At 45.4% G+C, this 24,136-nt stretch overlaps 1 long non-coding RNA gene across 3 annotated transcripts; it reads left to right on the forward strand.

The window, feature by feature from the left end:
• Nucleotides 1-3,969: 3,969 nt before the first annotated feature.
• On the forward strand, nt 3,970-23,686 carry LOC125634961 (uncharacterized). 3 transcript variants are annotated; one of them, XR_012667723.1, is made up of 5 exons: nt 3,970-4,375; nt 5,012-5,066; nt 5,792-5,828; nt 18,861-22,519; nt 23,434-23,686. It is a non-coding gene; the product is annotated as an uncharacterized LOC125634961 (long non-coding RNA). The 3 variants fall into 3 exon arrangements; XR_012667725.1 differs by having other exon boundaries at nt 18,861-19,034; XR_012667724.1 differs by lacking the exon at nt 18,861-22,519.
• Nucleotides 23,687-24,136: the final 450 nt, after the last annotated feature.

Raw genomic sequence — 24,136 nt, forward strand, 5'->3', positions numbered from 1 at the left:
AACCACTAACCCAGGAACTTATCCTTGCAACAAAGCCCGTTGCCAATTGTGCCCACATATCTATTCAGGGGACACCATCACAGGGCCTAATAACATCAGCCACACTATCAGAGGCTCGTTCACCTGCACATCCACCAATGTGATATATGCCATCATGTGCCAGCAATGCCCCTCTGCCATGTACATTGGTCAAACGGGACAGTCTCTACGTAAAAGAATAAATGGACACAAATCAGATGTCAAGAATTATAACATTCATAAACCAGTCGGAGAACACTTCAATCTCTCTGGTCACGCAATCACAGACATGAAGGTCGCTATCTTAAAACAAAAAAACTTCAAATCCAGACTCCAGCGAGAAACTGCTGAATTGGAATTCATTTGCAAATTGGATACTATTAATTTAGGCTTAAATAGAGACTGGGAGTGGCTAAGTCATTATGCAAGGTAGCCTGTTTCCTCTTGTTTTTTCCTACCCCCCCCCAGATGTTCTGGTTTAACTTGGATTTAAACTTGGAGAGTGGTCAGTTTAGATGAGCTATTACCAGCAGGAGAGTGAGTTTGTGTGTGTATGGGGGTGGGGGGATGTGAGAAAACCTGGATCTATGCAGGAAATAGCCCCACTTGATTATGTAAAGAGTTGTCACTTTGGATGGGCTATCACCGGCAGGAGAGTGAATTTGTGTGGGGGGGTGGAGGGTGAGAAAACCTGGATTTGTGCTGGAAATGGCCCACCTGTTGATCACTTTAGATAAGCTATTACCAGCAGGACAGTGGGGTGGGAGGAGGTATTGTTTCATATTCTCTGTGTGTATATAAAGTCTGCTGCAGTTTCCACGGTATACATCTGATGAAGTGAGCTGTAGCTCACGAAAGCTCATGCTCAAATAAATTGGTTAGTCTCTAAGGTGCCACAAGTACTCCTTTTCTTTTCACTTCAACTATATCACTGTTAGAGCTGGGTGGCGAAAGGTAACTCCATTTTCCAGAGGATTTTGATATATCAACATCTGGTTTTGTTCCAATTGAGAATGAAACCCAAACATTTCAAAGTTCTCTTCAAAAGGAAATGGATCCCTGGTGGTTGCCCTAGAGTTGCAGATCCTGGAAGCCTTGCAGTCCCCATCTCCAAGGCAGCCTGCCTCAGGGATCCTGAGAGGTCGGGCTGCCAAGGAGCCACAAGCTGGGGTTTCCAGGCTCCCAGCTCCCCACCAGACCTTCAGGCAGGCTGCTGAGAGGCTGAGCTGGCAGAAAAGCAGGCAGGGTTCTATTGGAACATCATCAAAATCAAACCATCTCCACAGAATGTTTCTATTCTGACAAATTAGCCAATTCCAACAACAACAACAAATTTTCATCAGAATTTTTCTGACTAGCTCTAATTGGTATAGTTAAGTGGTACAATGTGTGTAGCCTAGGGCTGAGGGATGAGGCAGGCACCCAAATCCCACTGAAATTCAATGGGAATTGGTCACAGGCTCTTTTGAAAAACCTAGTCTCTGGCAATAGTATTTAGGTACTCAACGTTAATTATGAAAACTATATCATGCTAACTGGTCCTGCCCTGCCTAAATGATCCCCTGGCCAAAGAAATCCAGCTAGATGGAGAGGTGACACGCAAACAAAGAGATCCAAAATCAGATTTAGATCCTTCAGACCGAATAAGGTTTCACCTTTGGTGTCTTAATTACCATAACCAGTGGAAATAATAAAAAAATGGTTAATATGACACGGAGGTTATGGGCCAAACTATGCTGAGTCAGGCAGTTCAGAGTCAGCTGCTATCACTCCATCCTTAGTTCATCCTGCTTGGTGCATATGAGCCTTAGGGCAGAGGTTTCACAACAGTCTGCTGACAAGCACCATGCTAAAACTGAAGTAGTGCCCAGGTGCAGAACTAGTGCTTTTGAATGTGTCACTAACTATTTGTGGGAGTGTTTTCATGGGGTCATCTTTAAGAATGCTGAGGAATGTAAAATTGTTGCAGAAGAAAACTTTTTTTTTTTGCCTTCAAAAATTTCTTTTAATAATTAGTCATAATAAATAATATTTTGTGCCTCTGTAGTTTCTTGTCTAGGCATTTCAAAGCTTCTGATATAATGAAACTATTATTATCATCAAATCCAAGAGGGATTCTACAGCTGCATTTTTGTGAGAGCAGGATTGGGCTCCTTAGCCAGGAACAGTGGCTTTGTGGTAAAGGCAAACAAGTGGGAATCCTGAAAACTGTTTATAATCCCAGTTTTGCCACAGACTTGCTGGGAGAGCATGTGGGCTGGGAGAAGTGGCTTTCTGTGCTGCAGTTTTCCCCATCTGTAAAATGGGGCTAATAATACCTACCACACAGGAGGATTATGAGGATTAATTAACATTTGTGAAGGATTTTGAGATCTTGGCAAGGAAGTAGCTATAGTAATGCAGAGTATTAAGATATGTCTAAACTACAGAAATTATACTGGCATAGCTATGCTGACGTTCAAGGGTGAGGGGATGTTTTCCGTTGGCATGTTGATGGAAGCTCTCTTCCGTTGACATAGCTGAATCCATACTGGAGTTTCGTCAGCATCGCTATGTCGGTCAGGGATGTGGGTTTTTTTCCCTGTAGCTATGCCCATATCACGTTCAAGTGTAGACCAAGCCTTAGTCATTCCAAATTCAGCTCCACAAGTCAGGTCCCATTTTCACAGTACAAATAAAAGTTCTAAAACTCACCACTGGCTGAAAATAGGGCACTGCTTTGGTTATGAGGTGCTGCAATATTGATCATCTTATGGAATCCCAGGCTGCGTGTCTCTTCTTTTGGGCCCCAACAAATGGATACAACACTATACACTCCTTTTCTGTCTGACTGCTGAGTATCCCAGAAGCTCTTTTAACAGATCTGGTCACTCCATGGGCACAAACAACTGGAGCTGGTGATGTCTTACAACACACAAGGGTCACGGTCCAAATCCTGAGTTCCAGCTCTCCAATGCCACATAGCGGATGGAGCCAGTGAGGGTGTGAGGAGCCAGAGCTCTGGAGCTGGGTTTTTAAAAAATCCAAAATTTAGCAACTTTTCAATAAAATGTGGCACAACTTTTTCACAAAAATGTGTCCCCTTTTTTCAGCCAGCTCTAGTTGAGTACACTCCAGGCAGTGAGGGAGGGGCAGGACAAGGGCAGGACTGCTATGCCATGAAGCTCCAGTCCTAGCTGTGGCATTTTTTTGTCTGTGTACAAGTCACTATGTTAAGAAGACGTTCATCATTTTAAAAGAGTTGGCTGACCCAGCTGGGTTCAGAGTCAGGTTGTCCATATGTTTATAAATGATCTAGAAGAGCCAGTAATATATGTACTACTGCAAAATTACTTGTTAGTAAATAGTATGGTGGCTTGTGAAGTACTCCAAACATAGCTGTTAAAACTGGGTGATTAGGCAATGTGATACCAGATGAAATTTAGCAGAGACAAGTGAAAGGTAATATGCATTAGAAGGTATACGTTAACCTACTTGTAAACAACATTGATTTCTGAATTATTGCAACTTCTCCGCACAGAGCGTTAAACATCCGCATGGACAGCTCAGTGAGAACATCTAGTCATCGTGGATCATTGCGTAAAAAACAAAGGGAATAGGTTGCTGTGAGGAGAGAACAAAGAATAAGAATAAGAATATTGTAAGGTCAGCATATGCATTGATGGAACACCCTCCCCTTGGATACTGTACTGAATTTTGATACAGTCATCTCAACAAAGACAGGAAAAACTCCTGAGAGACACAGTGAAAGTGACTGGAGTCATGGGGAAGATTCCTTTCGAGGAGAGAGGAAAAATCCTGGGGTCACTGAGAGCCAAATCCTACTCACTTTACTTACATGACAGAATTATCTGTGTGAATAAGGTGATCTGAGTCTGGCTCTTTGTTTGGAAAGGCCAAGGGACAGAACACAGAAGTGTAGGATTCATACAAAGTTTATGCGCTTGGCAACATTCAGGGCACACCCGGAGTGTTGTATAGGAGCTGTGCACACACAGCTCTTCTCAAGGGCATGAACCTTGGAATCTCGCCCAGATGACATGAACCGTGGGAAGCCTCCCAGGACTGGGCTCAAGGCCCGAGAGCAAGGAATGCGGTAGATAGAAACTGGTAAATAAGAATGTTAAACAAAGCCAGTGTATTCCTTTTATCTGTTGGAGAATGTAATGCGCGGGGGGAGAGAAAGAATAAAGGGGAAGGTGGAAAGCTGACAGTCAGAAGCCCGTTAGCAGACCAGCTTGCTTGCTTGCTTAAAGCTCTGTGCTGTCTTGTCATTGAACCGCAACACAGAAGGTATGAAAGAGGGATATAAAATGATAGAGAAGGTCAACTGAGTGCTCCTATTAACTCTGTTCCGGTGAGTATTATTATATAGTCAGCGGGTGTGAATTGACAGAGCTGGATTTGGCCCAAAGTGCTTTAAAGACACTTGGAATTTTGCAGCGTCAGACCCAAACCCTCTATTTGACGTACACACTTAGAAATGTGAGTAGCTTGATTCAGGAACAGTCTTAACTGAAGCAAATAGGAAAAAACTCACATGACTATAATAACTCCCATGCAAAAGTATGGGCAGGATCAGGCCATAGATGCAATAAGTGAGAGCTGCTGGGGGTAAAAGTTGGGAAACCGAGTCACAAGTCCACCCAATTTAGGCTTAATCAATTTTCACCTTTATTTTGTACAAGTTCAGACAGTGCCTGGCCATACACGTGTGCCAGACAAATAATAACAGACATTCTGGGGCAGTGGGAGTCCTTCCACCATCCATGATAGTTGTCATCTTCTTTTATTCCCTTGTGTGGTCTTTCAGTCACATTCTTCAGTTTCTAGTCCGGTTTGGGCCCAAGTTCACTTAGGTCCTTTATACATTTCTACATTAATTCATCTTTATCCAATTGGCTTTTAGGATATCAGCCCTTTGGGTTTTAGGTAACCTGTATATTATGCATGCTCAAGCTTCAATTATCTAACTTGTGCGTTTTTCCGGCAGGTTTTGCAGTTTCTGGGTCACGTTAATGTATGCCACCCTGCCACTCCCAGAGAAAGTGGGTGTTTATTTATTATTCCCTGTCTGTGTATCTTTTACTTACATCTTCTAACACAACATCTTACTTTTGGTCTGTCAGTAATGACATTTTAAGCAGATTAGCAATTCTATATAAAAGAAGAATTGGCAAAACCACACTTATGCCAGCAAGGACTTGGCCTAAGTGTTCTCAGCTGTACTCATTCACTATCCATAACTACAAATTGTTAACATATAACTAAGAAAACTTTTAATTTTACCATTAACAATTCTTCCTTATATTTCAATGTTATAAGTCATTCTGTGCTATCCTTGATGGGTTAGAAAGGAGAGGAGGCGTTAAAGAAAACATGATGATTCTTTAGTGTTAACATTTCTTATCTTCCTTAAAGATGGGTTTTTCATTCAAATTCCAATTTTGTTTATGCATCATTACAAAGAAACTTCATTAGAAATTTTCCTGTGAATACATTTTGAGGGGTGTCTCAATTTAGTTGCTATTAACGGTACCCCAACAGAACCAAAAACAATAGCAGCAAGAAGGGAAGAGTAATATAATTAGTTATGCAGTCCAGTAATGGGCACAACTTGAGTATATGAAATGATTAGTTAAAAAAATAAAAAGCCCTCTGCCTGGTTCTTTTATTTATTTATTTTTTTGGTAATTTTTAAACCTCCGCCTGTTTCCCGTTTTCTTAAAATTAAGTTTCAAACCTGTCTCTTTCTCTCTATTTTATATCACAGAAACAGAGTGCAAAAGGGCATGCAATAAAATGAAAAGGTAAGCAGTATGTACGTAAAAACAATCAGGCTACAAATATTTCGTAGAGCTTGGCAGGTAAGATGCTGTAAAGAAGAAATCGGAGTACATGCATAAGGCCTCGTTCTGCTCTCAGCTATTTTATACCTGTATAACACCACGGACTTCAACTGATTTACGCTATGTCTACACTACAGCCACTAGAGTGGCACACCTACAGTGCAACAGGTGTAGCATAGAGGCTTCCTGCATCGATGGAAAGGGTTTTTCCTTTCATGTAGTTAATCTACCCCTCTGAGCAGTGGTAGCTAGGTTGACAGATCTCTTCCCTTGACCCAGCTATGTCTACACCAGGCCATGTCTACACCATGTCTACACCTAACTACAGTGCTCAGTGTGCAAAATTCTTCACAGCCCTCAGCAACATAGCCAGGTTGATATAATTTCTGAGTGTAGATCAGGCCTCACATTGGTGGAAGTGAGAGCAGGATCAGATGCTGAGGTTGTCTTTTACATCATGGTTTATATCTCAACAGCAAGATGATAAATGGTTTCACACTAGTTATGGAGAAATCACCCTAAATCAAATTGATTGAACAAGTGTATGGTGCTTTTATGGCAAGTGTGAGTGTAACGACAAGCCATGTTTGGAATTGTGAACTGAATGTTTAAAGCCAATGCCTGATAAGTTGCTCCCTGGCAGTTTGATTTGTGATTCACATTGCACAGTCCCCAAACCATGCCCCTCTCTATTTATAAATTCATGCCTTGCTATATCTGACTTGTTAAATAAGCATTCCAAAGTGTGGATGGGACTCTGGTGGTATATTATAGGACCTAGGAAATAATTTAGAAGAGTAAGTGTAATTATAAAAGGCACAGCAAATCTGTGCAAATATTCCTTCTTCCTAGCTGTGTTTTGTCATTGTCACAGTACAAATTGCACATGTTTTAGGAGAGAGGGTGAAAGTGAGGCTAATCTGTGAAAGCATCCCTGTAAAGTCAATGATACTTGAGGCAAAGTAGCCACCAGACCATGCCCCCTAGTGGTTATATGTGGCTTTGCAAGAGGTGTGCTTCAGTTTCCTCAGTGTCTTCTCTGGCCTATTTTGGTTGTTTAATGACCTGACTGTCCAACCAAGTCAGGTAACAGAGTCCAGCCCTTTGCATGGCCTCAAAGCCCTTCACTTAAAGTCTGATAGAAAACAGCAAAACAACTAAATCTTCAGCCCAGCTGGTAGGTATCTTGTTTGCAAGTTAGCCCCAGCTTCAAGCCATCCCAATACCAGTCCCAGTTCCTGGGTTTCACTCCCGCTCCCAGGGCCTGTCACACACTCTCTCTCTACCCCAGGTTTCAGGTGGGCTGTAGTCCCTGATCAGCCCCTGTGTGCAGTCAGGCTTCAGCTGTCACCTGTTGAGCTGACCTAAACTTCAGCTTTAGGCCCATGAGCTCTCCCCCAGCAGTACTGGTGATAGGGCATGGAGCTTCACAGGACGTGACAGGTGGGTGGCTGAGTGCTGAGGGGTGCTGCAGGAGAGCTAGCTGTGGAGGGGAAAAGGTGGGACAGCTTGGTTTGGGGGGAGAGGGAGAGGTCTGGGAAGAAGATGGAGGCAGCTGACAGAGGAATTGTTTGGGTGGAGGCTGCTGGGAGAAGCAGGTGCTATAAGGGAAGTTGGGATCTGTGGAGGGCACAGAGAAGCTGGGGGTAGCTAGATTAATGGGGTAGAAATGAGAGAAACTCCAAGGAGTTGGCGCCTATGCCTGCAGGCTCTTCTGCTGCTCTGCCTGCCACGCCAATAGGGACTGCCTTTCAATGTGGTGGGATTGCTGGAAGGTCTGCATCGTCTTTTGCAGCTCCAACTGCTGCAGAGCCTGCTCCATGTCTGGATGCTGAATCTTCACCAGCTTCCCCCCATTAATTTTCACTCACCATGTGTTGGGGGAAAAATCAAGATCTTGGACAAGCTCCCACTTGTGACAGGACACATGCCCCCACTCCATCCATCCTTGGCTACCCCAGGAATTGCTCAGACTCTGTTCTTTTAGTGTTCACTAGGTATAATTAATTCAAGTCTCCTCCAGCCACACCTTTACAGAGCAACACGACAGTCCTAATCCCTATGACCTGCAGCCCCTATTCATCAGGGCCCTGGGATGCTATGAGAGTCTCTTTCTTGGAATCTCCTTCAATCCAATTGAATCTAATCTAATTCAGACCAGCCCTCCCCTTAATGCTGTCTTCCTACCTTTTATCCAGCTCGTCATCTGACGAGCTACTTAATTCCTTTGCTCACCCAGCTTCCTTCTCTGAGTAACTAATTCCTCCCTATTTTCTCAATCAGCCGTCAAAATTAATGGAGACTACAGCTATCAGTGTACTGACCCATCCACTAGACCTCAGCAGTCTGTCACACCTTTACATCCTCTCCTCTCCCTTCCTTTATCTTTCTATTTAGCTATTGCTGCCTCCTTAATGAAACCTCAACCAATTAATCATGGCACTAATATATGCTGTTTTCAACCTATTATTCTGTTCCCCCTGCTGATATGTTCTGTCCCCTTCCTCTACCCCATGTCCTTCTTGTCTATTTAGGCTGTAAGCTCCTTGGGGCAGAGACTGTCCGCAATTCTGTGACTGCACACCGAGACATATGATTCCCTGGTGACTCACTTATGCCAAGACCACAAGGGCATAATTTTCAGTATAGTTATATTATTCCTTAAATATTACTCACACATACATCTCATACTGATTATGAGTACTGATAAGTTACACGCTTTCAGTAGAGACCTCACATATTACCCCTCATGGATAAATACCATGAAAGTGGTGTATTAGGTGTAGTGAGTTTTTTCAGGTCTGAGACAGGAGTTGCTTCAACTTGCTTGTGAAGTTCAGTGAACCCTTTGCCAGTTGGCACCAATGGGCCTTTGTGTTACATGTAGGTACTCCACAGTTGCCAACTTTCACGTGGTAAATAAGCACCCCAACTTTCACAATAAGCCAAAATTCAAGCTAATCCCATTTCAAAAAAAGGCCAAAACAAGCCAATCCCTAAGAACCCCAACACTCTATGTGACTAGATCCTCCCGGCGTGCAGTCTGGGACTGTGGTTGGCCCACTGTGCACCCCTGACTCTCTTCCCCTCTTGCCCCTGCTTGCCCCCACTTGCCCCTACTTGCCAGGAGCCGATTAAAAAAAAAAGAAGCAACAAGCTACAAGCTAAAAACTAGCCAACAAGCAACTCACAAGCTATTAAATCTAACTATACAACTAGTAAGTCTTTGTGCTGGTATCCTTCCATAGGAAAATTGTTTCAAACTTCACATCATTTGATGTGATCTGGCTCAGACCAAGGGCAAAAAATATCCCTCTTGAGAGGTCTTTTATTTGAGCTAGGAATAATAGCCTTCCTTGGCAAAAATAGTTTTGCAATGCCTAGGGAGAGGAATAAACTATTTATCTCTGACATTTATAAAGCACCCATCATTGTAGTATCTGCACCAGAGGCAGGGAAAATCTCCCCCATCAGCTGGAATGCTCTATATAATTACTACAGTAAAATATTCCATGCATTTTTACCATCATTCTACTGTATAAGCTTTCTTGGAGACATGAAAGAGGAGATTATCTCCTCAGGAGTAAAGAATACATGAGCTAAAGTGGTTGCTTTATTTAAAAGTCACAATTTATCTTTATTGCATTCACATTAGACTTAGTAAAAAAGCTGCCCTTGATCCTTATGAAAGGAAGGATATATAAGCCATATAATGAAAATAACATGCAGGCAGCATAGTGACAATGTCATTAATGCAATAGGAACAATTCTTTCTGTTTTACACTGGCTGCTCTCCAGACTGAAAGTGCCAAGCGGGACAGTGACATTAAATAACTTTATAAAGATGTGGTTGAACATTAGCCCCTCCTTTCTCAGCTGTAGTCTTTTAGCTTTTTCTGGGCTTTAGAGTGACTGGAGCCAAAATGCTGACAGCACCTTATGAGATGGAACCCTTGGTCAGCTCTTGGTCTCACCAGAGCAAGTAAAACCATTGGAGTGGAAAAAAATCAGAGACCTCTTTAGGGACCCTGATTAGAGCCTCCAGGCTATTAAATCCCATCTGTTTCTCTCTCACTCACACACTGTGTTCCAGCCTCTCGGATCAGCAAGCCCCGCTCCGCATGTCTCCTTTGTACTGCTGGCCTGTCTGTTTATAACCTCTGGGGACCCTGAAGCAGTCAGGTATGATGTCCTTGTGCCATTATTAGCCATGGAGCCTTATGCTGTATTCACACAGCTAAAATTTTTGCACAGATGTCAGAGCTTGGAGCTGAAATTACCTGCTCTTTTATTAAACTGATAAGAACAGGTTTTAAAATTTTATTAAGTCGATGTTTAAAAAAAAAGTGAATGGTACAGAGTTTAAGCGTAGAAGTTTCTGGTTATCAGGGAATAACGTACAGATTATCAAGGGGAGTGAAGTTCAGTTTAAGATTGGATGGTGTAAGGAATACATAATCTGCAATATCCGCAATTGGGGGTAAAAGGTTAATGGGTCAAAGTACAGACATTGAGGTATGAGGGTATGTTGTTCATATAATGGCTATGTTCAGGTGTGGAGTATAATGAGTGGATACGATGATGACGATTGACTCTCATTTGGTAAGATTTAATGTTCAGTGAGTTTATGGTTCCAGTTCATATGGTCCAATGGAAAAAGTCTCTCGGTCCCTTCTCTTTACTTTTATCTCTTGGCCAAATTAGTCCCCGGTGGAATGTCAATGGAGTTACACCCAGAGTTCATCTGGCCCTCTCTCACTCTCTACTGGAAAATTGTGGGGTTTTTTGTTTTCCAGTAAGTACTCTTCATTATCTCTCTTCTTTGTTCTTCCTTGGTGTTCTAACTAGATAACGTTAAAAAAGAGCCCAAGTCTAGCCAGGGTTGTGATTTGGTGGCTTCACAAATGGAGCTGGGGGAAGACAATCATCCGGTACTGGAAGGCAAATGGCTACCACCCCCCCCGACCTTGTTGAGCCCCAGCCCTTCCAAGGGAAGCCAAGACAATGGAGGTATGAATAGATAATCTAGTGACAGGTGCTTGAAAAGCCTGTGATAACCCTGCATTGAGCAACCACAGGTATGAGCTGTGGGAAGGGGCTTGCAAGTGAAGTTGTGCAGAACTGATCTGGTTGTTGGCTTATTTTGGCTGGTGTAATGTCTGAGCAGAGACATTCTCCTCCAAGGTACCATCACTTGTTGTGCTAAAGCAAATCTGCTTGTTCGGTAAGAAGCCACCTCTATGCTAGGATCTCTGCCATGCAGGGGATATGAATAAACATGGTAGCCCTTGGTGTACTTCTGTCCTTCAGTGCTCATGAGACTGATCCATGTCCCCAGAGCCTTAAGCATTGCAGGGCTGCAGTCTGGCCTGTTAAATGGGAGAATCTAAAGGGAGTTCTTCTGAGCCCCATGTGTTAACGGGGCCCCAAGGCAAAGCATTATTGTGGGTGGGAGCTTAACTCCCCCTCCGCAACGAATGTCTGGATTATTAGACTATGCCTTAAATGGCTTTCAGTGGGTCCATCTCCGTCCTTGTATACCAGTCCTGCCCAAGCACATCAGTCAGTGCCAATGCGGAATTTTTCCTGTCCGATAGGTGTTCCATGGACCCACAGACTGGCTAGTGTGAGTGCACCAGTCCCTCGCTGGATGAACTGAACTCTCAGCTTTCTGAATGGGAGATGGCTCGACTTTGGAATTTCCTCCATCTTCCTCCTTGTGCGCCCTGGAATGGGCAGGAGGAGTGCAGTTCAGGGGCTGAAATGAGCAGAGACACCCCAGGGATGGAGTCCTACTTGCTCCAAGTGGTCTGTGCTTGTGAAATGTGTCCACTGTGCTCTGAACAGGGGCTTGTCTGGATCTGTCCTCCCTGACAGGAACTGGAATGCACTTCACTCCACTCTGGCTGCAATGATTTAAGGGCAGGACACCCGGGCTTATTCCCATCATGTCTCACCTATCACCCTGTGGAACAGGGATTTCCCTTGCTAGCCGGGGGCACAGCAGCCCTTCTCAGGGAGGGGAAGGAGTGACTCCTCCTGTGTGGAATCCTTAACAGGACCAAGGCTTTCAAGGCACTCGCTTCTGGCTACAGATGTTTAACAATTAGCACCACCAACCAGAAATGTGCCTGCAATATTCATTTCACTGCCAAGCATGTGCCTGGTGTAACAGCGGCATAGCCAACGCTCTCTCGATTGCCAGTCGGGAGATTCTGAGCACTAGCACTGGAGGCCAATGATGTGCCAGAACAGAGGCCGGCAGCCCTGTGGAATTTCGGTTGCTAGAAGCAGTATCCATGGCCAAGGGAGCAATTGCACCATGCACCGGTTTAGCATATACAACGGCGTGGGAGGAGTTTCAGGGGGGCTGAGGGTCTACCACAGCCTGGCCTATCCCAGAACCCCAAATCTGGCAGTTGATGGTTTTGCTATAGCTAATCAGTTATCCAGGGTGGCCTTTTACTGCAGGTCTGCAGGTCATCCAGAGCCCTATCAGGAATTCATGATCCGAAGAATGCGAGAGGGGTGGGCCTGGGCTGCCAGGATGTGCAGCAACGTTAGAAAGACAGTGACCTTGCAGCTCCTTGGGTAGGGTGGCTGGGTGCCCGGTTTTTGACTGGAAAGTCCGGTTGAAAAGGGGACCTCAGTGTCCGGTCAGATCTACTAACTGGACACTTGGTTACTGCGGGCGGGGAAGGTGTGGAGGTGCCAAGTCATCATGCGTTCCAGCCCCTACTCAGCTGGGGCCATCTCCTACCTTTGTCAGGCAGCTGCAGCTCGCAGCCCCGGCTCTGCAGGCAAGTCCTTCCAGACCCAGGCAGAGGTTGGGGGAGGGAGGGGAAGAGTAGTGAGTGAAACGGAGAGGGGGAAAGATGAGTGAATGGGGCAGGGCATCAGGGGAAGGGGTGGGGCAGGAGTGAGGCCTGGGGAAAGGGGCAGGGTCTCAGAGGGAAGGGGCAGGGAAGGGGAGGTTCCAGGACTCCTGCTGGAGTGTCCAGTTTTTAAAATCTTACAAAGTTGGCAACTCTATCCTTAGGCAATTAGTTGAAGTTCTTCCTCAGGTTTTCCTTTCAGGGGGTGAGCCTGTACTCTTGAAGGCAGCCTTTCTGTTGGCTTTCTCTGGGGCCTTCTGCGTCAGTGAGGTGTTCCCTTCAGCCAGAGGAGACTCTTCAGGGCAGGCTCTCGAACTATAAGACATGCAGCGGGAAGGTGATTCTCTATGGCTCAAGGTCCACAGATCAAAAACCAATCGGATGGGGGTGGGTGAGGCTGTTGCTTTGCACTGCTTTGGTGAGGGGCACCTTTGTCCTGTATGGGCAATATGGGCATATCTGGCTCAGTGGTCACCCAGTGAAGGTCCCCTGTTCCTGCCTGGGGGACTACTCCTTCCAAACCAAATTCCAGTTTGTGGGAGTGTTTAGGAAGGGACTGTCATTCTCGAGCTTGCCATTGGGATAGTATTGCTCTCACTTGTTCCGTATAGGAGCTACAACAGCAGCTACCCAGTCAGGTCTGGGGCATCAGAGGCCCTGGCTACAGGGTGTGGGTGATCCAGAGTTTATAAATCCTACGTGCAGCTACCTGAGGGGAGGCCGACACAGGTGGGGGCCATAAGCACCCCATGTTTTAACCAGATCTGCTTCCTTCCCCATGTCTATCCTAGAGAATGTATTGGAGCATGCCTATGGGTGAGGACATGGATTTGTGGGCACAGCGCTGTGCACTGGGCTTACAAGAGATGTAATGTCATTCAGCAAGGGGCTCGCAGCTGGGCTTCAGGCTGGTGCGAATTTTGTCTTGGTGCAGCAGATGGAGCATACATTGGGACCAGCTCATGCCTCCTTTGCATGGGCTGATGCCCCATGAGTACACACCAGACATCAGTGTTAGCACCTAGGGGGGGACAACCTGACAATATGCTCCGGGCTCCAGCTGATTTGGAAGTTCTAAGCAGGCTATTGGACTGCGGGTGGACATGGTTTCCTGGCGTGGGGATAGTATAGCTGGCACTATCAGCTCACAGGTTCGGCAGACAACCCATGGCAATCCACCCATGGAAAAGGTGGATAGGGCCTGATGGAAGCCAACTGGAAAGTAGTGACGCAGCTGGAGTCCTGAAGTGGCTCAGGTTAAAGCCCAGAGTGTGGCTGAGCTTTACCGAGAGGACGGAGTGCACCTGTAGGTGCTGATTTGTTCCTGGATGATCTTGATATTGGGTTGGACGAATTTCTGGGTAGCCCCTGCAAGATGGGGTGGAGGCAGCCAAGCTGCTGCTGGTTCCTTCCCATGGCCAGTGCCCAGCACAGGAACTCAGTGATTTAGCTTCCAGATCCAATAAGGTAACATAGTGGGCATCCAGGGGGCACCTCCTTATGAGCTTGGGGCATTGTATCTAACCCCCTGAGGGCAAATGTGAACCAGGGGCTGGGGGGACCAATACACTTGAGAGTGGTACTGGCTGGGGGTTGAGGCCCCCTCTTGCCTTGACCCCCCCAAGGGGGAGGGATGCTAGTGGAGACCCTCCTAGTGTGATGATTGGCTCCCCATGTGGTGGGAGCCCCCAAGAGTTGGGAAAGGATCAATGGGGTGTGAGTGACTGTGTGGGGCTGTCCCCCAGTGGGCCCCTGGATGTAATTTGACTTATAAAGTTGCAGCCTGGCTAAAACCCATATCACGTGTCCTTGCCTCCTTCCACGCAGTGAGCTCACCAATGAGCAAACCCAATTTAGGAACGTCAGACACAGATGTGTTCTTGTGTGAAAAGCAATTGCACTGTAGATGTTGTCACCTATGTCTGTAACTTTAGTATTAATGAGTGTAGTTAATTATCTCTGGGTCAGCAAGGCAAGGGCCCCATAATGTCCTAGGCACAAACATGATTGTATAATGCTTTGCACTTCCATAAATGCCTTTCAGTCGAGTCTCATAGTGCTTTGGAAAGACTAATGACTTAACACAATCTCCCTGTGAGGGAAAGTGGTATTATCACCCTTTTCATTGCCACTCTTCTTGCATCATCAGCTGCTTAAAGCAGAAGTCAAACAACGCCAATCATCCCTACCCAGGGCTCATTTTTCCAGGTCTTTTCTGTTCCTCTTTTACAGATGGGAAAATTGAGGCATGGAGAAGTTTAGCCACTTTCCTAATGTTACAAAAGCCTGTGACAGAGCCAGGAATAGAACCCAGCTCTCATGACGCCCAATTCTGTGCTTTAGCTAAAAGCCCATCCAGCTCCTTGGTAGCTGCTAGTGAAATGGGCAGTTCACATCTGTTTGTGGATAATGCTTAGCTTTACCTTACACCTCAGATAAATATGTATGAGAACGATCTCTTCTTGCTCTTTAAACTGAGCTTCTCTTTAGATCAATGTCTGTTATTTCTTGAATTCTCTACACGAAGCGCTCCCTGACTGAAGCCATTTGTTTCTAGTATAGCTTTCAAGTGAATTCTGTGCCAGAAGGGAAGATATCAGTTTGACATGCTCCAGGGCAAAGTCCTCTCTGCTTCCGCAGAACAGGTACTGATCCAGCATGGGCAAGCTTTTCTCCTCTTCTGAAGGGGAGCACCTCTGGGAGCCAGAAAACATTTTAATTCTCTGTGCTTATTGAGTTCTAGGTCTCCCTGCTGAGTAGGGTGACCAGATGTCCCGATTTTATAGGTACAGTCCCGATATTTGGGGCTTTTTCTTATGTAGATACCTATTATCCCCCACCCCCTGTCCCAATTTTTCACACTTGTTATCTGGTCACCCTACTGCTGAGGCTCCTCAGCAAGGTTACCAGTTGTGGTAGGGGGCTTGGTGACCACCAGCTCATTGCACACAGGTCAGCAAACACACTTCAAGGGTGGGACTGGGCCTCAGACTGTAACAGTTTTTGGTCACTAGTGGTCTAGGCTGGATTCAAACCAGCTACTTAGAGATGAAAGGTTTTGTAATTCAAGCCCCCAAAGCTATCCAGTTCCTGCTGCTGGGTAAATACCTCACAATAAACAATGGGTTTCAGAGTAGCAGCCGTGTTAGTCTGTATTCGCAAAAAGAAAAGGAGTACTTGTGGCACGTTAGAGACTAACCAATTTATTTGAGCATAAGCTTTCGTGAGCTACAGCTCACTTCATCGGATGTAACTGACAAATGTCAGATCTGTCTCATCACAAATTGTTCATGAATATAGCATGATTTTGTCAAACATATTTGTTACTCAAAATCATTCTTCCAAGAATCCTTTGTGGACACCTCTCCAACATTCCTTGGGAGAATCGAGCATCTGAAATTAATCTGTCTTTCATTGGACATGCAAGTCACATGATATATATCTCTTCCCTGAGTGGAAGAGTTTTTAAATTTCAGAATCAAACCTCTGGAACCAATGTGAGTGATCACAAATTTGAAATTTGCTTTCCATGAGGATATTGCAGCTTCTGCAACTGTCACTGCTTTTGTGATCATTCTTGTTGGGAGACTAGTTTGCTAGAATATTTGTACGTAGAGAATGCAAAAAGGGCACAAACATAGCTGAGGTGAATTCATTAAAAATGTGAACAGATAGTCATAGAAAACTTATTGCAGTGTTTGATCAGTGCTATTTATAACATGTCTATCTTTCTATGAGCAATTATGCTGCCTGTGTAGACTTTTTTCATCACTAAGAAGGCAAGGCTCATGACAAGATATAGAAACCTTCACATGAATATATTCGGGCAGAGAGCAACTTGTAATATTGTATGTGAGCCCTCTCTCCTTCACCTAAACGTAGGTCTCCTGTTTAATTATAGCACTAGAGCTGGAAAAGAACTATTAGGTCATCTAGTCCATCCCTATGCCAGGGCAGGAACTGTACCAGTACAACCTCTTAGTATTCTGAGTAATGCTATGCAATAGGCCAAAAAAGCCAATGTCAAGTAATGCTAACTTCATAGCAATGCTGATAGACATCAGAAGCCTCCACAATAGCCCTATCCAGACTGAAACGGCAACTAGCAAGCCACAGATATATGTTTCACCCTTCTTGGGGCTCCCTGGCATCCTGCAGCTGTTGTCTCAGTCACACAGACGCTGTCAGGCTGAACACGTAGGTTAGGAACTCCGACTAAACAGAAGACTTTGGAAGGCAGAACTGCAAAGCTGATGAACTGTAGGAGTAGGAGCGCTTAGCGCATGCAGGCAGCCAGCCAGCCGGGATCTTGATAAACCCAAAAGAAGATACACTCTAAGACTTTAATCCTCTGTTCTAGTAGCATTTTTCCAGACTGTTAGTCAAGCCAAATGACTGATTTAGTGCCTCTCTCTAGCTACAGATATACACATACATCTGCGGACTCCAAAGAGTTAAAAATAAAGCCCACCCCTTTGTGGCTCATTTCATGTCCATTTAAAGGTGTGACATGCTTTCCATTCTAATACTCCTCTGCCAGATCTGAGGAAGCGTCTTAGCAATGGCATTTTGATCAAGATCTTTTTATGATTTAAAAAAAAAGAAACAATATGTATGTAGGATAGTGTCCCTTCCAAAGGTTGTTTCTGTAGGAGTGTGTTTGCCATCCATTTGTCTTGTTTTAAACTGGGAAATAAACTGTGTTTGCCAGCACATTTCCGGTTCTCTCCACTGCTACATGTGTGGTGCCTGCTATGCGGTCAATTAGAGACATTGGCACACATTCAGGAGGTAATTATTTTATGCATCTCCGCTGATGGTATAGCAAGACAGGGTCTTTTTGCTGTTTTATACAACAATGTGAACCTTTTCCATTATAGATTTTGCCCTTTTGCACCTTTCTCCAGTCACAGACCTCTGCCTTGTTCCTTTTTGGTGCTTTAGCACAGTGAATATTTGTTCAGATAATTGCTGTCAGTTCCTGCAATCAATTATGTCTTCCTCGGGCTGTTTGGTGGTAAATTGTACTGGGTATAACCAAAATGAACATGCAATACCCAGGTATTGTGTAAAGAGTCTTTCAAACAACGTGTCTCCTGAGAGTTAGCAGAAGGAACTTTAGGTTTGTCTTCACTGCAGCGTTAACTCTGGTGATCGGCACCTGGCGTAGCCTCATCTGGGTGAGTGGCCACACTGCAATGCCACTCTTGAGTTATTGCGTCCTCACTGGTGCCGCATTCCCCCATATGACAGGTTTCAGAGGAACAGCCGTGTTAGTCTGTATTCACAAAAAGAAAAGGAGGACTTGTGGCACCTTAGAGACTAACCAATTTATTTGAGCATGAGCTTTCGTGAGCTACAGCTTACTCCTTTTCTTATTCCCCCATATGTATCTGTTATCCTAAGCACCCCTCAGGATAACAGATACCTACATGCTGTGGTAATAATCTTTGTACAAAATATGCCTTGTGAGGTATCACTGGAAAAATAATAACTCACCACCCATTAATACTCTTGCATGATGGATGGATGTGGTGTGCATTAAGAGTTATGGATGTATGCTGCAATGATGACTAAATGTGTTTAAAACAGGCAAGTCAGGGGAAGTTGGTAAACCGAAAGGAATGTATTTGCTTTTCTGTCCAGCTGGGTCACCGGGCAAAGACAGTGAAGGTACATTTACATATCAGGTAAACAAAGCTATCAAGCTAACAAATAGGGGAGGAGACAGCAGGGTGTCTACATACTGCATGAGAGAGAAGCTTGGTCTGGGTTTGCTTGTGATAGACTGTATTGCAAAAGTGTACTGGTTTATAAAGGGGCTTGGCTGATCCTCAAGTGATAAGCAATTGAATCAACTGATTGGATACAATATTACTTTATTATAAAAGTGTACTGAGTGAGGTATTTTATGTAAACCTATGACACACTGGTGATATCATAAAATATATTAACACTATATAAAGAATTATAGATCCTCATTGATATTAGGCTTTACAGTCTGTGTCTGAACAAAAGGGAGAAACAGGTCTCCCCAGACAGGAGGGAAGGCAGCTATCTAGCTGTCTCCAATGAGCAAGGTATGACCAGAAATAATGGAAGCCCTATTTACATAGAGGGAGATGGGAAGCCAACAAGAAGGGAAAAACAGCATAAGATCATCATGCCTCTTGAAATAAGGTCATTGAACTTTGGAAGATATAAGCAAAGACAGAAACGCTCTTTGGCATTGATAACTAGACATACACAAGGGAACAGAGCTCTTACAAACTGAGAAAGATGGATCCTTCAGGTAAGGGGTGGAGGTTTGAAGTCTGGAAACTGAAAATAGGTGAGAAACCTGCTGTGGCAAAGATCTTTCACCTTGGAAGACAAAGGGAAGCCAGCCTCTTGTGCTTCTGTGGAAGGTCCTGACTGAGGGAAAGTCAGCCATGGCTGGGAAGAAGAATGATTGGTGAGAGAAACCATCTTGAACAAAGCCTGCACCTTGCTGGATTACCTTTCACACTTTGAGATGCATGTTTTCACTTTTATTTGCTTCTTACCCTTTCTAAGATTATTCCTTTTACTTGGCATCACTTAACCTAAGTCCTACTGTTAATACATTTGTTTTATTTTTACTATAAACCAACTCAGTACTGTGTGTGAAGGGAAGGGTGTATTTACCCCAGTGACGTTAATAAGCTGTATTGTGCTTTTGTCTCTTCTCTGAAGTGTCCAGCCCTCTCCTGGACTACTCAGGGCACCTGGTTTGGGGAAATTCAGGACACGGAGTGTGTTGGGGTCACCTTGCTGGTTGTAGCCAAGACTGGTGGAAGCCAAGGTGGGACTGTGAGGCTGTAGACAGACTGTTGGGGTCAGAGCTGCTGAACCAGGAATGGCTGCATAGCACACAGACACTCAGGGTGTAACCTGCATTATTGTTGCTGACTGTGAGTGTCCTAGGCAGAGTGCTACAGCAGCAAGGCATTGTGAGGTGCCCATGGTTGCAGGGAAAATGGTGACAAAACCCCCCACTGGTCTGGATTACACCCCTCAAACTCTGTTATGGCATCACTAGGACTTCTGGAGGCACATCCCATGGTTCTCTGAGCTTCACGAAGCTGAGCCACTCTGGTTCTTTCCCAATGAAGTGTGGGAGAACTTGTCTTTCCTGGGCACCTGGAGGGAATTGTGGGAAGGCACTGAAAGACACTCAGCACTCCAGTGATTTAGCATGTATCCTCACTGCCAAGTGGGTGGGTTATCAACCCAAAAGTAAATGGCAGGGGCACTGTAGCCTATAACTCCAGCCATGGCAGCTAGCGTGGATTGAAAGCACCACCAAACTTGAGTGATAGGGGTTTTTTGGTGTGGATGGAAGTGGGAACTAGGGAAAACCCGCAGGCAAGAGCCCCTGCTACTACTGTAGTGAAGATGCATCCTTTTTGAGGTTTAGTCAAAGGAGAACAGATGTTGAAATGAGATGAGGTGTCAGCAAATTGGAGTGACACGGGAAGGCTGTTCCAAATGGCATAGCCTGCAAAGGGGAAGGTTCGCACACCAACAGAGGGGAGAGGGTGTGACAGGACCGAGGAGGTGACCAAAACTACATGAGGAAGCCTGGGAGTAAAGAGAGACAAAGTCCATCAGATGAGGAGCAAGTCCATGGAGCATTTAATAAAAGAAACAAAGGCCAGTTGGATCTGGATCCTGCAATGCATGGGGAGCCAGTGGCGTTGCTGGAGCCAGGAGACACATGGTATACTCTGTACATTTGAGGAGACAGCTAGCAGCAGCATTCTGCATCTACTGAAGTTGGGACAGCTGAACTTGGAAAGGCCACAGAGAAGTGGGTGTCAGTAGGGAATAGGCAGATTTATAAATATGGGAATTATGGAAAGAGAAGGGGTCAGAGAACCCACTCATCACAGCTACAGCCAGGGGAGGCAAATGGAAAGCCAGAGGAAGGGAAAAAAGCAAAACCAAGTTTGAGAATTCACTTCTCCCGAGGCCAAGCACTTCTAAGACCATTAACTGAAGGAGAGAGGGTGCACAAGGCAGAATAACGAGGATCAGCAAACCAACGGTAGCTAAGCTTTTAACACAGAGGGCCAGATTCAAAGGCCTTCTCTAAGGCTATGGCTACACTACAGAGCTTACAGCGGCACAGCTGTATCTGCACAGCTGTAGCGTAGCTAGTGTGACACTTCAGCCGATGGGAGAGGGCTCTCCAGGGACTGACTCACTCCAGCCCCCGTGAGCGGTGACAGCTCCATCGGTGGGAGAAACTCTTCTGCCAACGTAGCACTGTCCACACCAGCGCTTAGGTCCGTGTAACTTATGGCGATCAAAGGGCTGGTTTATTCACACCCCTGAGCGACATAACTCCTACCAACTTAAGATGTAGTGTGTACATGGCCAGCGTACACTGTCTTTTTGTTCTGTGTTTGTACAGAGCTTTGCACATTGGGGTCCTGCTCCATGACTAGGGCTCCTAGGCACTACAGTAATGCAAATAATACAAGCAAATTTGTGCCATTTTAACTAACTGGTGCAAGCCACTAATGTAGCCTTAGGCCATGTTTACACTACCACTTATGTTGGCATAACTGATGTCGGTCAGGAGTGTGAATAAATCACCCCCCAAGGGACATAAGTCACATCGACCTAAACATCAGTGTGGACAGCTCTGTGTGGGCAGGAGAACTTCCCACTGCTGCTCATTGGGGGTGGATTACGTCGACGGGAGAGCTCTCTAGTGTAGCCATAACCTCACTTAACCAGTTTAGTTTAACCTACATTTAAATCAGTTCAGTTTGGGTCAATATATTACCAAATTAAGCTACACTGATTTCAGGAAGGGTTAAACTACTTTGAGAGACTCAACGCTATTGGCTAGCACCAGTTTAACTAGTTTAATTTTAAAATGATTAGTAAACTGGTGCAACTTTTCTCATATAGACAAGGTATAAGATCACTTATAAGGGTGTAAATCCAGAGAAACTCTACCAAAATGAATAGATTTATCTGTATTTACACAGGTATGATTGAGCTCAAAATGCAGCACAGTGACTTCATAGCCACAATTATTACTTTATAAGTAGATGTTCTATCAGGGTGACTTACTATAGTAGAAGAGAGTTGCTGTCAGAAGTTAAGCATTACTTGAAAAAGGATACAAGGATTTTCTTTGCTGAAGTCCATCAAATTCTGGTCAATATCATAAGCTATGCATAGTCTTCCAGACAACCACTTACTGCTGTGCTGAAACCCAAGAGAGCCTGGATAATATCCAAGAGGCACACTTGGTTCACATATCAAGCCAGCCTCACCCTATCTCTGCTAAAACCCAGGAAGGTTTGCATTCATGTTAGGACCTGGATGCTTTTATAAGGGACTACATTCTACCCTCAAGCACCCTACCACCAATCACAGAAGCTACTACCATATATGGAACTCCATTCACCAAATCTCAGTAGCAAGTCTACTCTCTCACATTTCCCACAGTATAACTCCCAGTCAATGCAGCAATCAGTGAAGTTCCCTCTAGTCCAGAGGTGGGCAAACTATGGCCCGTGGGCCATATCCGGCCAGCGGGACCCTCCTGCCTGGCCCTTGAGCTCCCAGCCGGGGAGGCTAGCCCCCGGGCCCTCCCCTGCTGTCTCCCCTCCCCCGCAGCTTCAGCTCACCGTGCTGCCAGCGCTCTGGGCGGCGGGGCTGCGAGCTCCTGCTGGGCAGTGTGGCGGGCTCTGTCTGGGTGGCACAGCTGCCAGTCCTGCTGCTCTGAGCAGTATGGTAAGGAGGCAGGGAGCAGGGAGGTTGGATAAGGGGCAGGAGGTCCCAGGGGGCAGTCAGGGGACAGGGAGCAGGGGTGGTTGGATGGGGCAGAGGTTTGGGGGTGGGGGCAGTCAGGGGACAGGGGGGTTGGATAGGTGTGGGAGTCCCAGGGGGCCTGTCAGGGGGTGGGGGTGTGGATAGTGGTTGAGGCAGTCAGAGGATAGGGAGCAGGGGGTTTGGATGGGGGTGTGGTCCTGGGGGGGCAGTTGGGGCAGGGGGTCCCGGGTGGGGCGGTCAGGGGACAAGGAGCAGTGGGGGTTGGATGGGTTGGGGGTTCTGAGGGGGGCAGTCAGGGAGTGTGAAGTGGGAGGGGGGTGGATAGGGGGTGGGGCTAGGCTGTTTGGGGTGGCACAGCCTTCCCCACTCGGCCCTCCATGCAGTTTCGGAACCCCAATGTGGCCCTCAGGCCAACAAGTTTGCCCACCCCTGCTCTAGTCTGACTAAAGAGGTAGTGAAAGCAGCAGTCAAGAGGTGTGTAGGAGTGAGAGGAAGTATATGTCCATAGGCTCTTAAAGTCACATCAATTGGCTGTCTGCTAATCTCCCAAACCAGCATTGCTCCCAAATGAAAGATAAGACAAGCTACTAAACCAGCAGCTAGAGACGGGGGAAATTCTCACTTTCCTCTGCTGGCAATGCCTTACCAGCAGGACAGTGGGGTGGGAGGAGGTATTGTTTCATATTCTCTGTGTATATATAAAGTCTGCTGCAGTTTCCACGGTATGCATCCGATGAAGTGAGCTGTAGCTCACGAAAGCTCATGCTCAAATAAATTGGTTAGTCTCTAAGGTGCCACAAGTACTCCTTTTCTTTCTGCTGGCAATGTATTCTTTCTTTGTACAAGTGTAACGTGCATTTTCTTTCCTCCTTTAGAAACCGCAACAGAGTCCTCTTGCATCCAGCCAGAACCGCACTGGATGGCCCATTCATTACGCCCAGTTAAAATTATTTGAGTTGCTTTAAACTAAACCCCCTCCAGGAAGCACAAAGGTAACACATTCATGCTGCATGCCATGCTGGAAATTAAGGCTAATCATTGCCCTCTATAAGAACATACCACTCCCAAATATTTGTACTGCCTTCCTCTGATAATACAGCCCAGTAAAAATTGTTTTCTTCTTTGCAATTGTCATTGGTCTAAAGGCAGCACGCGTCAGACTATTCAAACTTACCGCTCATGCTCCATACTTTACTTAAAGAACTAGGAATTGTTTTAAAACTACTTTTCACCAAGGTGAAAGAGCCTGCCATACCACTGGTGTGTAGGCATTTCTGTGGTGCTATCTGAGTGCCTCATAATAATGTAAATTTCAATACACCTTCCAATCAAGGATCTCAAAGCCCAAGATATACCACTCAGGTCTGTAAGTGGAGTTGTATGCAGGCTCTCAATGCTGGGGTGAAGAGACTATGTTTAGAAAGAAACAAACATGTAAATTTCAGATAAGCGTAAATTATATGGATTTGATCCTTATTTAAAAAGACAACCAACAACAAAAGCAGCGGAGAATTACTATTCAGAAATGCCTGCTCAATTTCTGCCATTTCAAATTGATATTTAGGAATACGTTTGCTG

Source organism: Caretta caretta, chromosome 3 (genome assembly GCF_965140235.1).
Source record: "Caretta caretta isolate rCarCar2 chromosome 3, rCarCar1.hap1, whole genome shotgun sequence".
Classification (NCBI taxonomy): domain Eukaryota; kingdom Metazoa; phylum Chordata; order Testudines; family Cheloniidae; genus Caretta; species Caretta caretta.